Here is a 6,501-nt window from a genome sequence, read left to right on the forward strand (position 1 = left end):
GTAGCTTGTGAACAGGTAGTGAATAAACTGCCAGGCATGTAGTTGGAGCTTAACACATTAAAAATCACCGTTCCTGGGGCACCTGGGTGGCTCAGGGGGTTAAAGCCTCTGCCTTCGGCTCGGGTCATGATCCCAAGGTCCTGGGATTGAGCCCCACATCAGGAATCTCTGCTCAGCGGGGAGCCTGCTTCCTCCTCCTCTCTCTCTCTGCCTGCCTCTCTGCCTACTTGTGATCTCTGTCAAATAAATAAATAAAATCTAAAAAAAAAAAAAAAAAAAAAAAAAATCACAGTTCCTGCTCTGTAGCTTACCCAGTGTTTTTACACCGAGTTTGAGTTCTTACTGATGCTGAGGGAAGGAGGAGGATGTGAGCCGGTCACCAGAGTTTAATGAGGTTGGCAAAGGAGGTATTATCCCCGCGTAACAAGTCAGAATACAGCCTCAGAGAGATCCAGCGGGTAGCCCAAGGGCCCCCAAGGGCACAGAGGCACAGAGAACTAGGTCTTTTGACTATCGAGTTTAATGCTGTTTTCCTGATGTCACACTGCCTCCTAGAACCATTTTGTGCTGCTTTTCCTCTTCAGTACAAGCAGCCGCCAAGCCCGCTCTGGAACTTTCGATGCTCAGAGCACTCACCAAAATTTCTTTTAAATGGGATTGCTCGGCCTTGCTGGGGCAGGCCAGATTCAGACCACCATTAAGGATTCTGTGATAAACTATAAAGGTTTTATTCTGCTTGATAAATGGGTGTAAACCAGGTCTCTCCTTTTGCCTTTTTCTATTACCCACAAATCAGTAAATTACAGGTAGCCCTCAAAACACCAAGAACCTCCGGGGACTCAGCACCCTGGACCCGTTTGCCCACTTGTAGCGTGTTAGCTTGAGAAGCTGTTTTGGACTTTGCCTCAGCTCCATTGCTACACGTTTCCCTCCCAGAGCGGGACAAAAACTGGAGAGGCAGGCGCCAAGACTCTTGGCCAGGTCCCTGAGGTAAGATCACCCTTTACTCAGGCTCCAAATCCATGTTTCATCGATCGAGTGTTTTAATTTTACTGTGTTCGGTCTTAATGAAGTTCGCACAGATAAAGTCATTGGCTGCCTTCAAGAACTAGAGTCTAGATGAGGATGTGGAACAGATGTTAACACGTTTAAAACGAAAGCTGCTGAAGACAACTGAGGTGTTGACTGATAAGCACAAAGAATACGTGCTTTCGGGGGGAAAAGACACTGTCCCAACCTATCTTCCACCACAGCCAAGCTCCTTCAGAGGGATGGATGCCTTTGTCCGAAGCCTCAGCTTCCTCAGCTCCCCGCCCACCCTTGATTTTCCTTAATCCTGGCTTGTGCCATTACCATTCCAATGAAACTTCTCACCAAAGTCACCCGTTCCTTTGTAGTTGCTAATTAGATGGACCAATTGAGCTTTTATTTACCTTCTGCAGTATCTGAGGCTATTAGCCACTCCCAGCACACTCTGTGGAACACTTTCACTGCCAGATCTTGGCCTTCTCACTATCTATATTCATCATGGCTCATTTCCACCCATTTCCATGACTCCTGACCCCACATTCATCTCCAGGTCACATCCCCTGGACGTCTCTGTCTAAGGATCCATAAACACGTCAGACTCAGCATGCAAGCTCAGTCATCACCTTTCCTCTTCTAAAATCTCTTCTCTGGTGCTCGCTTCGGCAGCACATATACTAAAATCTCTTCTCGGTCTCAGGAAAGACACTGCCACCCACCGACCATCTAAGCCAGAAATTCATGTCACCTTGGATTCCCGCCTCTCTCGCACCCTCATATGAGTCTTGTCAGTTCTGACTCCTGGGTATCTCGAAGATGCTTCTCTTGGTTCTCTGTGCCTGCATCGCTTACCTGTTCAGATCCTTATCTGCCATCTCTCAGACTGTGCCAGGTGTCTCCTTAGCTGATATCCTGCCCTTCGTAAGTCCTCTGTCTTCCTGGTGATGGAACCCACAGTTCCTCAGACAACCATTCCAACCCCATTCTCACGTGGTTGGGGTGAATCGACTCCACCCCTAGACCCAGACCTGGATACCTGCATCACTTCCTCCACCTCGAACCTCCAGTCCCAGAAACTGCTTGAGGAATTGGCACCTGGTCCAGTTAGAATAAAAGCTAATCTGGGGAGTTTTCCTGTATTAGCTGATACAGGGTGCTCTCTTGCCCCTGATGTTGCCAAGGATACGAGGTAAGCCTGGGCTTGTGGGCTACCATTTTGCCACATGAGCAAACTTGCCTGAGAATAGAGCCCCCATGAAGGAAAGCAGAGCTATGGGAGAGGCAAGCAGGAGACTCCCAGTGATTCCAGATTTGAACTCCTGGACTCATCTGCGCGTGGAAGCAGGATATCCTTGGATTTCCCAGGTATGTAAGGAAATTTTTTATTTACACCTAAGTCAATCTGAGTTGAATTTTCTTGCAACCAAAAGATTCTTAGCTTGTATAGCAGTAAGACAATGGAAATCTAAAAAGAGGAGTTAGTGAATCCAGGACTCCGTGCCTGGGGGTACTAACCACAGGTGGTTCCCCTCTCAGAAACCAGGACGTGCTGGGGAAAACACTTCCGAAGGCTGTGAGGAGTTGGCCCCACTTAACGGAAGGGGCTACACAGGACAACAAGGTGGCAGTTGTATTACAGGAGCTCAGAATAGAGACTAAACAGATGATTAGATTTCAGAGAAAAAGAGATTCGCGAGAGAACCAGGTTAGAGGAGAGGTGAGGGCTGAGGTGGGGCTCTGCTTGTTGATGAGAGGGGAGACAGAAGCCAAGGCCTGGACGCAGAGTGAGCCAAACCATCTCCGCCTTGGTGCCAGCCTTTAGCACTCCCAAAGAGCCACAAAGAGCCAGGCTCTGTCCTGAATGCGGGGGCTGATGACTCAGTCCCTGTCCTCAAGGTTCACGGTCTGTTGGGACCAAGCAGGAACAGATGGTTAGGCTAGTATCAACCAATGTGGGCACAGAAACAGGAGCAAGTTTCTCCTTGAACCTCATTCAGAACTGCAGAGAAAAGGAGCTCTGAGAAAGATCCATGGGACTTAGTGACCAGCAAACCACTAGGGCAATAACCAATAGGATATTTGGGCAAATGGCTATTTTAATACCAAAACAACAGCTACAATTACATAACATTTACTGTGTACCCGGCACTGGCCTCAGCCTTTCACCCATCGTGACTCGCTTTAACCTCAGAACAGTTCTCTGAATTCGATACTATTATTCCCATTTTTCACACTCTTCTCATTTAAAATATTACTCATTTGGCCCAGGAGAGTAAATATTCTACCAAACTTTTCCAAGAGCTTGTGTCATAAAGGTCCTCAATGTAACGCTTATGTGATTCTCAAATGATTTATGCCCTTAACAGATGTCATGTCAGTACAAACCCACTGAAAAAGTCCCAGGAAGCTTATCTTACTAAATGCAGTTTCAACTAAAGAATGCTCGTTGAATATGGGTACGCCTCTATTTCTTTTTTTTTTTTAATTGAAGTACAATTGACATACAAATCCTATTAATGCCAGGTGTCCATCAGTGATGCAACATTTTTAGACATAACGAAATGGCCCCAGTAAGTCTAGTTACCCTCCGTCACCTTACAAAGCTATTACAATATATGTTTAATCGCAGTGTAGTTGACATACAGTATTCTATTAGTTTCACCTGTTCAACACAGTGGTTGGTTCGACAGTCCTACACATTTAGACATTACGCTGTGCTCACCACCATCAAAAGATCCGCCATCTGTCACCTTACAAAGTTATTACAGTATCACTGCCTATATTTCCTCTGCCTACTTCTCCCTGTGACTTGCTTAGTTTTGCCTGGAAGTTTGTGCTTCTCTTTGTTTTGTCTTCCCCAGAAGAACGTGGGCACCATGAGAGCAGGACGGTGTCTGCCTGCTTCATCGTGTCTGCACTGAAAGGTCCCCCACTAACGGGTCCGTGATTAAAGGAGCGAGACTGATATAAAGCGAAGGTCAAGCAAAGCTTTATTCTGCACCAAGCATCAAGAGTCAAACCGACCGGCCGGGGCTGTGCCTCTTACAGAGAAGGCGACCCCTCTCTGCCTTACAGACTAACTTTTAAGGGCAAAGGCCATGTGGTTGGGCCTGGCCACGCACAGGTGGCCAATGAAATCATAACACAGGGGAGAAAGCTGCACAGTCCTGCTAGGTCACACATAAGTGACCAATTGAATTACAGTTTACCCTATAGTAGACATTGAACCAGCCTATCACCTTGGTCAGAATTGGCGCCCAAAAGGCACCCAAAGGACGGGGCCCAGACTCCTTGGTAGCTAGGATACCGTATGCGCCCCCCCAACTGACTGGATGTCTCCACCTGGCCTGACCCACCCTTGTATGTGGGCTTTGTTACCTGGGGCTGGTTTCCGGGACTTGTTTTTAAGTAAGTCCTTTGAGGGTAAGGGAGGCAGGGTCAGTTTAAGTTTTCCTGCATAAACAACAAAATCACTGTTTAATCCAAGATGGAATCGCTCTGGCTAAGTAGGCCCCTACATGCACTACGGGAATACTCTTCCGGTCCTGGGAGAACAAAGGGAGACCAGGTCCCTTCTCCCAAAGAGGAAAACTGGTGCTCTTCATGTATACGTGGCAACAAGAAAAACAAGTGAGAAGTCAAAAATTACAGGAACTCCATAAAATGAAGTTACATAATACCGAGTGGGACAGCCCACCATGCAGCCCAGAAACCTCAAGTAATTTGTCCAAGTCTCACCCAAGTTGCTGGTGGCCAGAGGGAAGGGCTCTTACTTTTGCTTGAGAGTTTTTCCCACATCTCACACTGTCTTGCCATTTAAAAAAAAACTAACAACATTCCTAGTCTTGCCTACAGGAAGCTTGCAGCAAATATTGTCAAATATTGTCAAGGGAATGAAAATCAGGGAAAGGCTGACTAACTGGTCCAGACTGAAGAAGTCTGAATAACATGACAACTAAAGGCAATGTGTGTATATTCCTGGATAGGATCCTGGACTGAAGGAGGAAAAACTGACATCATCGAGACAGTCATGAAATTTGGGCAGAAAATCTATAAGTTGGTCAGCAGTGATGTATAAATGTTGATTTCTTTTTTTTTTTAAGATTTATTTATTTATTTATTTATTTGACAGACAGAGATCACAGGTAGGCAGAGAGGCAGGCAGAGAGAGGGGGAAGCAGGCTCCCTGCTGATGCGGAGTTGGATCCCAGGAATCTGGGTCCATGACCTGAGCTGAAGACAGAGGCTTTAACCCACTGGGCCACCCAGGCGCCCCTAAATGTTGATTTCTTGATCTGGTGTTTGTGCATGTTAGTATCCTTGTGTGGTATGGTGATTTACAATAAGAAATATATATTTGGTCTCCATCCTGGTTTCTGGCACAAACCTCATAAAACCTTTGGAATTTCCTAAGATAAGAGCGATAAAGGTGTCTGCTATCCATAACAAGCCTCTTTCAACAGCACCTGAGTGTATGTTAAGGAGGGAATTTTGGAAAACCCCTAAAGATGGGGGCTGGTTGCCGGGGGAAACCAACCAAGTGATTAGAGGGTTGTAACTTTCAGCCCCACCTGTGATCGCAAGGAGGGGAGAACAGCTGGAGATTGACTTCAATCAACCACTGACGGATGATTTAATCAACCACGTCTGTGTTATGAAGCCTCCATAAAAACTCAAAAGGACAGGGTTCAGAGAGCTTCCAGGCTGGTGAACCAGTTTGCAACCACGTGCCAGGAGGCGGGTGTACCCCAAACTCCTACGGGCACTTCTGTGTTCAGGACCCTTCCAGACCTCTGAATTTTTTCTTCTGGCTCTTTGTTTGTATCCTTTAACATCTTTTGTAATAAAATGGCAATCTAATCAGTAAACTAGCTTCCTGAGTGCTGTGAGTCACTCTAGCACACTGACTGAACCGAGGAGGGGGTTCCTCCTCTGAAAGGGGCGGAGTCATAGGAACTTGTGATTTACGCCAGAAAGCCAGAACTACTGTGGGAAACAAAGGTAGAAGAAAATGTAGATAAAATTAAATGTCCTTATAACCTGCAGCCCATTGACAAATACTTGAGATGGGCAGATCTTAACACTCCTCCAGGATTCCCAGTCTCCTTTAGCGTATAAAAGTCTTCTTGGAACTTTCCTTATCTTTAGTTCCCCTGCCCACACCCCCCAAGGTGTATAACCGTTTGCTCCTCACAAAGCCATGGCAGCAGGCAGCAGTGACAGCCGCAGTTCTTTCTGCCCACCGGTCTCATCCCTGTGTTCTAATAAAACTACCTTTTGCGCCAAAGATGTCTCTTTGTTCTAATAAAACTACCTTTTTGCGCCAAAGATGTCGTCGGCTCTGGACCCCACCAAGGTCACCAACATTCCAAAAAAAGCTACATCAACAATCACAGGTAATAATCGGGGTTTGCAGTTGACATTGGCATTGGGGGCAGTCTTGTGGGACTGAGGCCACCTCGGTACATCATGTTA

Source organism: Mustela nigripes, chromosome 6 (assembly GCF_022355385.1).
Source record: "Mustela nigripes isolate SB6536 chromosome 6, MUSNIG.SB6536, whole genome shotgun sequence".
In the NCBI taxonomy this organism is placed as follows: domain Eukaryota; kingdom Metazoa; phylum Chordata; class Mammalia; order Carnivora; family Mustelidae; genus Mustela; species Mustela nigripes.